Source organism: Salvia splendens, chromosome 10 (assembly GCF_004379255.2).
Source record: "Salvia splendens isolate huo1 chromosome 10, SspV2, whole genome shotgun sequence".
Classification (NCBI taxonomy): Eukaryota; Viridiplantae; Streptophyta; class Magnoliopsida; order Lamiales; family Lamiaceae; genus Salvia; species Salvia splendens.
Genome location: NC_056041.1, coordinates 29,769,870 through 29,778,551, shown reverse-complemented (window position 1 = coordinate 29,778,551; position 8,682 = coordinate 29,769,870). Strand labels below are relative to the sequence as shown.

Genomic DNA, 8,682 nt, shown 5'->3' with positions numbered 1-8,682 from the left:
AGAGGTCACTTATGACCGATTTTCCTCTGTCTATTGGCCCCATTTCAATGCAAAGCTGAAAACGAGTCTTGATGCTTCAAGAGTTTATACTGAGATAATCTCACATATTTCCTCTGGAGGGTGGATCTTCTGATTACAAGCGAAGCAGACATGATTACATATCATTATCTGAGAGTAGGATATCCACTTCATATGTGGAACAGAGAGATGCAATTTATGATATCTTTGAGGACTAGGAGAAAATGAAGTTTTTGATTTGATTTTGTGAGTGACATTCATCTCAGACTCAACAAAGAAGATCTTGCAGGTGATAAAATGATGAAGTCCAAGACCTTACCACGAGGCAAATTTCCCTTTTCAGATACATAATTCTACAATGTTGAGGAAGGGTTTATGTTTTCTGGTGATACAGCACAGACCATTGCCAGAGGAGGGATTGACTTCAGGTTTGAGGATATTAGATCCTTGTTCTATAATGAGTTTGTTATGAGATCTCAAAATCATGATTTTCAGGGAAGAATGAGAAAGGACTTATATCCGATATGTTTAATTTGTCCTACAATTTCCGTACCCATACTGGAGTACTTAGGTTAGCTCAGAGTGTTGTAGATCTTTTATGCCATTTTTTCCCATACTCTATTGATGTACTGCTGCCCCTAGAGACGAGTCGTATATATGGTGAGTAGTCCCCAATTGTTCTCGAGCCTGGAAGTAATGATAGCCTTATCATATCTATTTTTGGACATGGAGGAAAGAGTAGTGGAAAATGGGTCGGCTTTATGATTCGGCCAAAAAGGAAATTTCCGAGATCATTGGTCATCAAGCTCTCATTCTGACTATAGTGGAGTGCAAGGGCCTTGAATTTCAGGTTGTTAAGGGGGTTTCCCTTAACGAGGCCGGCGGCGGTGCTCGGCAGCCTAGATCAACTCTGGCGCCCAATGTAGGGTCGGCGGAAAGTAGGTTCGAACTGTGCGCGGGCAGTTTCCTGTTGGCCAATTGGTTCCTAGGGTTTGTAACTTGAGAATCAAGATATTTGGGCAAAAGATAATTCTTATTCATGTCTTGAGTTTATGAACAAGCGCCCTATTTATAAGACTAAGGACCTAGGGTTGATTTGACTCCTAATTCATCTCGGGAAAGAACCAACAAAGAAAATCCGAAACGGAGCTTATAATTACGCTCGACACTTAAAAGCAAAATAAATAATAAAATACTATTATCTAAAAAGAAATACTCCCTCCGTCCCACATAATTTGACCCAGTTTTCCATTTTGGGCCGTCCCACATAATTTGACCCATTTCACTTTTATCATTTTTGGTAGTGGACCCCACATTCCACTAACTCATTTCTACTCACATTTAATTATAAAACTAATATATAAAAGTGGGACCCATATTCCACTAACTTTTTCAACTCACTTTTCATTATATTTCTTAAAACCCGTGCCCGGTCAAAGTGTCCCAAATTAGGTGGGACGGAGGGAGTAATAAAACCAATAAAAGACAAATAAAAGATTATAAAATATGCGACTACTTGGGAACGTAATCGCCAAGTCTATCGGGCGGGCGTGCGTTCCTCTTCGGCCTCGTGGTTGCGATGGATGGCTGAACCAGCGGCGACCCACGATCTACTACTGGTTGTTCCTCCCCTGCATCTTGCACTTCGGCTTCTTGACTAGTTGGCTGCTGTTGTATCGTATCACAGGTCAACAATTTGTTTTATCTTTAATTTGTCAGAAATACAATCACCTTTTGATTAACTGATGTTATGCTTGATATAGGATGTTCTACTGTATAACTTCTTTGGCTCCTCACCACTGAGTAACCAATGGAGAGTTGTCTACGGATTCTTGAATGAAAAAAATCTTCTGTCTGGAGATTCTGGAAAGTCCTTCCCGAGTTTTAGCCTGTCAAAACACAATCTCCTATGCTCTAAACTGAAGCAACTATATGTGGTGATTACTCGAACAAGGCAAAGATTGTGGATTTGTGAAAATGATGTTGAGGTTTCCAAGCCAATGCTTGATTATTGGAGGAAGCTGTCTCTTGTCCAAGTGAAGAAAGTAGATGATTCTCTTGCTGAGGCCATACAGAGGAACTGAAGAAAGTAGATGATTCCCTTTACCCTGTTTTCATCTACCTGTTTCTTCCTTCATCATTAAGTATTGGTTTTTTAAGTGTTTTTTTTTTTCCTTTTTTATTTTTGGTGCTAGCTCTTTTGGGAGAAGAACTATGAGATGGCAACAATGTGCTGGGAGAAAATGGCTAAAGCCACTGGTCTTCGAGCTGTTGCTGATAGTCTACGCGGTTCAAAATCTGAAGAGGCAGCTACAGTGCTTCGAGAGGCTGCAGAAATATTTGATGCAATCGACAAAGTTAAATCTGCAGCTGAATGTTTCTATGAACTGGGGGAGTTTGAAAGAGCAGGCAGATTAACATTCAAACTGTGCATGTTGATCTTTTTTAAAAATTTTAATTCTTGATTTTGATTATTGAAATTATTTTTGGTTCAAGGTCATACAATCTGCTTTCTATTAGTTCAATTCTATATAAAAGTAGTTTGCATTGTTTTACTATAGCAAACCAAAATGAAATACCTATTTTACCACTTGGAGTACGGAACTAGGATTTCCGTACAAAGTATTGTACTGCGCGAAGATATATTGCTATCTGTTTAGTGTGATACATATTTGCATATTCATCCATGCAGGAAGGATTTATCAGGACAAATATGATAAGTCAGAACTAAGAAAAGCTGGTGAATGCTTCTCATTAGCTGGAAAACATGAACTTGCGGCAGAAGTTTACGAGAGTGGGAAGTTTTTTAAGGGACTGCTTATCAGCTTGCTCTAGGGGGAATCATTTTGATCTCGGCTTGCAGTATATTGAGAAATGGAAGCAGGATGCGCTGTCAAACGACATAATAATGGTTAGATTGACAGAATCGTGCAGGAGTATTTGAAAAATTGTGCTTTAGAGTGCCACAAGGCAAAGGATTCTTCGCTGATGAAGTATGTTCGAGCTTTTTGTTCCACAGAATCGAAACGCAACTTTTTAAAGTCATTGGATTGCATTGAAGATCTTTTAGTTTTGGAAGAAGAGTTAGGAAACTTCAATGAGGCTTCTGCGATTGCGAAGACTCTGGGACATACCCTGCGTGAGGTTGAACTTCTGGAAAAAGCGGGAGAATTTAGTAAAGCTTGTTCATTCCTATGCTAGTTCTTGTGTTCTGTGGGGATCTGGAAATCGAGGGTGGCCGTTAAAATCATTTCCTCAGAAAGTGGAACCGAATGAAGTCAGTTTCATTAAGGGTTTCTGGAACCTATCATGCATTAATTTGTGCACAGTCCGACTTTTTGTCTTATGATAACAAGAATTTTACAATGCTTCAAAGCAATATGAAACTCCAATCATTGAAATTCTTGTTGTTCGAAAACTTCTAGACATACATTTTCAAGTGAATGCTACCAAGTATGAGTGGGACTGTGAATTTCAGTTGGATCCAAGGTTGTTTTCTCAGAGAATAGGGATGAACCAAGTCTCTGGTGGATCACTTGTTTACCTTTGGAACTTGGTGAAGGTACATAGTTTAGAGATATTAGAATGTCTCAAAAGCATTGAAAAGCAAGATTCCATCGAACTACAAGGTGTGCTGGCTTATGTTTTTATTACTTTGGATTGAGGTTAGTTGATAATTCCAGTTTTACCTTTCGCTTGCTGAACCCTGACGCTTCTTGGTTAAAAACTGTTGATGGCTTCATTCGCTAGAACAAGAATGTGGCAACTTTAGAAGCTCGTCATTTTGCATCTGCAGCTCGTAAATTCTGGCTACAAGAATTAGTTGTTGTTGGACTGAAAGTATTGGAAGCTCTTCAACGACTTTATAACTCTTCCATGATGAAGCACATGTGAGTGCACTGCAAAAGTATGTATCTGCTATACATTTTTGACATTGCAAAGTTCTTCCTGGATTCCAAGTTATTTAATTTGAGCTTTGGAGATAGCAAGAAGCTGCAGAGTTTTGTGGACCAATGCACTGAATACTTCGAGTTTCATTTTCCTTTGGACACCCGAGGATCTTTATCAGAAAACATGATATCTTTGAGAGAAACTGAACTCTCCAGGAGTTTACTCGAAGAAAGTGTTATCAGAAATATTGATGCAAAGGGGGAACTTACTAGTGGGCAGATTGGACGGGCAGTGATGACAATGCTGGGTAATGATAAAATTTCTGAAAGGCTTTCAAACGGAACGCCATGGAAGTTATTCATCGAGATTCTCAGGGGACTTACCGAGTCAGACAGATTCTACAAAGGAAGCGAAATCTGGTGAGTCTATTGGAAATGTGTCAAATTCACAATGTGTGCAAGAATCTTCACTTAGATGCTCAAGGGAAGCTATGGGGCAAGCACTGCTTAAAGCTTTGGAAGAAACTTATAACATGAATTGGAGAGTGTATGACTATATATCTCCACACTGTTTCATTTATCTTGTGGAAAGAATGTTGATCCTGGCTCCTCATCCACGCGGCTTCTTTTTCACAACAAAATCCTCATTTGTTGAATACTTGGTAAGTATGCATGCCACCGGATGCAAATCCCAAAACTAGCTTGACCACGCACAACAAATCTCGTCCTGATTCCATGATCGACTTTGTTTGCCTAGTGGTTGACCAGTTTCTGTGTAACATGATTGTAACAGTAGAATGGATTCAGAAATCTGGCATCAATTGCAATTATTATCTTCCTGTGATTCTTCTGAGATCGGTCATGATTTTGTGTGTGTTGTGTATAAATTGGGGCATAAACTTTGATATATTCAATCAGAAGATGTCTCAAAATAATATTGCAAGGCATCTGCCAAAGCTGTTCTGTGATGCTTTCCGACCTAGAAGGCGAGGTTATGATCAATTTGTTTCAGCAGTTGCTACTGCTTTCAAGCTCATCGGTGATCCTCTTGTCATTGTGGTTTTGGGCGACACCAATTGCAGCTTCAGTTATCCTGATGCGGTCTTACTCGACTTGAGATCCTTCTCTTGCAGAGCTGATATCATGAAGACACAGCACAGCATGATCGGATGATCAACCTACTATGGTTGAATGAAATGTGACCGCATGCCTCTTGCTGTTAGCATTGCAAAATCTTCTGAAACTGGCTCAGCAACTTCTTCAAGCTTAAGGAATGGATATGGGAATTTGCTAATAAACTGGGATCTTATTGGGGAGATTCCGAAAGCATTAGAGTCATGTACAAATAGGAAAGATGAAAATTTGAAGAGTCTTTTTCTTGGAAAGAAGGTAATGTAAAGTTCATTTTGATCTCATAGTTTATGTTAATCATGCACTTGATCTGTAGTCTACTTTTCAGGTGGAACTAGAGGGACATATCATGCTATTAAATGGTTAAGGGAGCAGACTTGTCATTCTGGTGAAGACAAAGATTTTCCCTTAGATGACAGCCGCCTGATTGAGGATTTATACTCTCTTCAGTGTTTGTTACGCAGAAGGTCAGTTAAAAGAAGAGCAACTCCCAAATCAGTTGAGTTATACTTATAGCTATGTCGAATCCAATCTTGAGCTTATTAGCCACACAATCCTATTTCAGCTATAGCTTATTGTTAAGGACCTAAATCCTTAACGTCAATTTCCACACAAAATCAAGAAACGAGATGTCGTCGTTGTCGAGCGCCCAACGTTGGGTCGTGACTTGAACGGCAAAAAAGGGGCGGTTGAGCGCGAGATCAGCCTCGTCGGCAACCTTAGGAGATGTTTCTTATTTGCTACTCAATTGAGCCAAAAGAATGATAATTTCATATATTGATTGAATGAATAAAATGATAACAATCTATCTTATTTATAGTACTATAACTACTACCCTAACTTAATGAACAAGAAACAAATATATGAAAAGATATGCAAATACCTAATATATCTAAATAAAATAATAATAATAATAATAATAATAATAATAATAGACTCGTATCAACTCCCCCACGGTTAAAATCCACCTTGTCCCCAAGGTGGGAACCACGAACCAAGGACGAGAGTTGACAGCAAAAGCTTTAGCTAGACTTCTCCTCCTGGATCAAACACATATCGAACAACTGAATGTCTCCCTTTATCACCTCCAAGAATGCTCAAATATGGCGTGTCATTGCACAGAGGGATGAATCGTGTATCAACGTCGAGTGATGTCGAACGATGAACAATACTTGGGACATTGCCATCAAAGAAATCCACGTAGAAATAGGCAGTTATCCTTACACCAGTGCAAACAATTCCTCTCTTAAACCAACAATTCGTAACATCCGTCGATGACATTTGAGCAATGTTGAACGATGCGATTATCTTTTCCACTTATCAATAGAACCATCCTCCTCTTTATCTTCAAGCAATGTCTCCTCCTTTTCACCAATCTTCTCATCATATACCCCAACGAGCACTTGCGGTGACTCATTGTCGTTCTTGACAATCCCTTTGTTCTTGACGAACTCTCCAGGGGACTCGTTGTTTGGAACATCAAGAGGAGTGCCATCATTGTGAACATCGGTAACGTCATTGGGGACATCATCACCGAATACTATCGTGGGAGTATTATCAGTTTTCTCTTCGGCTAAATTCTCATCTTGAATGTTCTCCTCAAACTCCTCCCCATCATCCGCATAACATAGAATGCGTTGTTTACACACATGTCCCCTCACCCATTTCTCAGGACAGTGCCAGCAGAGACCCAACCTGGACCGTTCTGACTTCTCCGCTTGGGAGACCCGTATTAGCGGCCAGCGTGGCTGCTCTGGAGTTTGACTGGTCACACGCGCGGGCTTACTGTACAGGTCCCGCGTTGGCTTTTTAGTGGAGTAGCGGGGCTGGTGGGAGACGGGCTGGACTCGCGCTCTCACCTCCTCCCCAGGGCGAGGTCGGTTCCAGCACGTCTCCGAGCGTCGGGGCCGGTCAACGGTCGGTAGCCACGGTCCTGCTGTTGAGCCGGTGGGTCCCAGCACGTTGGGCGGTGCCGCTGTGTTGCCGTTGGCGAGTAGCGATCAAACCCTAATTGGGTCTGATGATCTCCGCGATCAGATAGGTGGCCACCCCTCTCGACGTAGCCACCGCAGTGTCGGGGCCAGGCGTCTTGCGCGCGATCGCGGTACCCGATGGGCTGGTATCTCGGCCGTGGGCGACGATCAGGTGGATCCAAGTGGTGTGAGACGTAGGGTGATTCTGGATCAGGCCACGAGGGCGGACGGATTACTTCCACCAGGCTGCTCGGAGGGTCCCAACTGGTTACACGGCGAGGTTGGGCCGGCTGGTAGGGACGGAATGGCTGTGTGGCCTGAGGGAAGTCGTATTGACGACGGCGATAGCCGGCGTAATCGTATGACATGTTGACGGACTGAGGCGTGGCTGTGGTTGATGATGATCGTCTGACTTCGACGCGGCACGCGGGAATCCTTCCCGTCGGCGTTGCAGAAGTAGTGTTGTCCCGCGGCTAGAGCTCGGCGGATAGGCGGGATTCGACAACCAAAGCAGTTGCTGTGCACGGAATGTTTTCCGTCGGGCAGCGGTGTAACTTCGGTTCGAGATGGTGGGAGGGTCAGCTCTCAATGAAAGCACCATTGGTAAGGACCTAAATCCTTAACGTCGATTTCCACACAAAATCAAGAAACGAGATGTCGTCGTTGTCGAGCGCCCAACGTTGGGTCGTGACTTGGACGGCAAAAAGGGGCGGTTGAGCGCGAGATCAGCCTCGTCGGCAACCTTAGGAGATGTTTCTTGTTTGCTACTCACTTGAGCCAAAAGAATGATAATTTCATATATTGATTGAATGAATAAAATATAACAATCTATCTTATTTATAGTACTAGAACTACTACCCTAACTTAATGAACAAGAAACAAATATATAAAAGATATGCAAATACCTAATATATCTAAATAAAATAATAATAATAATAATAATAATAATAATAATAATAATAATAATAATAATAATAATAATAATAATAATATAATAATAATAATAATAATAATAATAATAATAATAATAATAATAATAATAATAATAATAATAATAATATAATAATAATAATAATAATAATAATAATAATATAATAATAATAATAATAAAATAATAATAATAATATAATAATAATAATAATAATAATAATAATAATAATAATAATAATAATAATAATAATAATAATAATAATAATAATAATAATAATAATAATAATAATAATAATAATAATAATAAATAATAATAATAATAATAATAATAATAATAATAATAATAATAATAATAATAATAATAATAATAATAATAATAATAATAATAATAATAATAATAATAATAATAATAATAATAATAATAATAATAATAATAATAATAATAATAATATAATAATAATAATAATAATAATAATAATAATATAATAATAATAATAATAATAATAATAATAATAATAATAATAATAATAGACTCGTATCACTTATCTTAATCAAATATAATAGACTCGTATCACTTATCTTAATCAAATAAATTAGAGTTTAGAAATTTATCATTAAAATGTAGTCAGGGCTCAAATTGACTGATGAATCCACGAATTTTTGATGTTAGTAAATGCTGGTAGAGAATAAAGACTACGACGCAATGAATTTACGTGGTTCGATTTACTGAAGTAAATCTA

At 39.0% G+C, this 8,682-nt stretch overlaps 1 long non-coding RNA gene across 1 annotated transcript; it reads left to right on the top strand.

The window, feature by feature from the left end:
* Positions 1 to 1,567: 1,567 nt before the first annotated feature.
* Positions 1,568 to 4,444, top strand: LOC121751411. Its single transcript, XR_006040072.1, has 3 exons — positions 1,568 to 1,705; positions 1,782 to 2,107; positions 2,214 to 4,444. It is a non-coding gene; the product is annotated as an uncharacterized LOC121751411 (long non-coding RNA).
* The last annotated feature ends 4,238 nt before the right edge of the window (positions 4,445 to 8,682 follow it).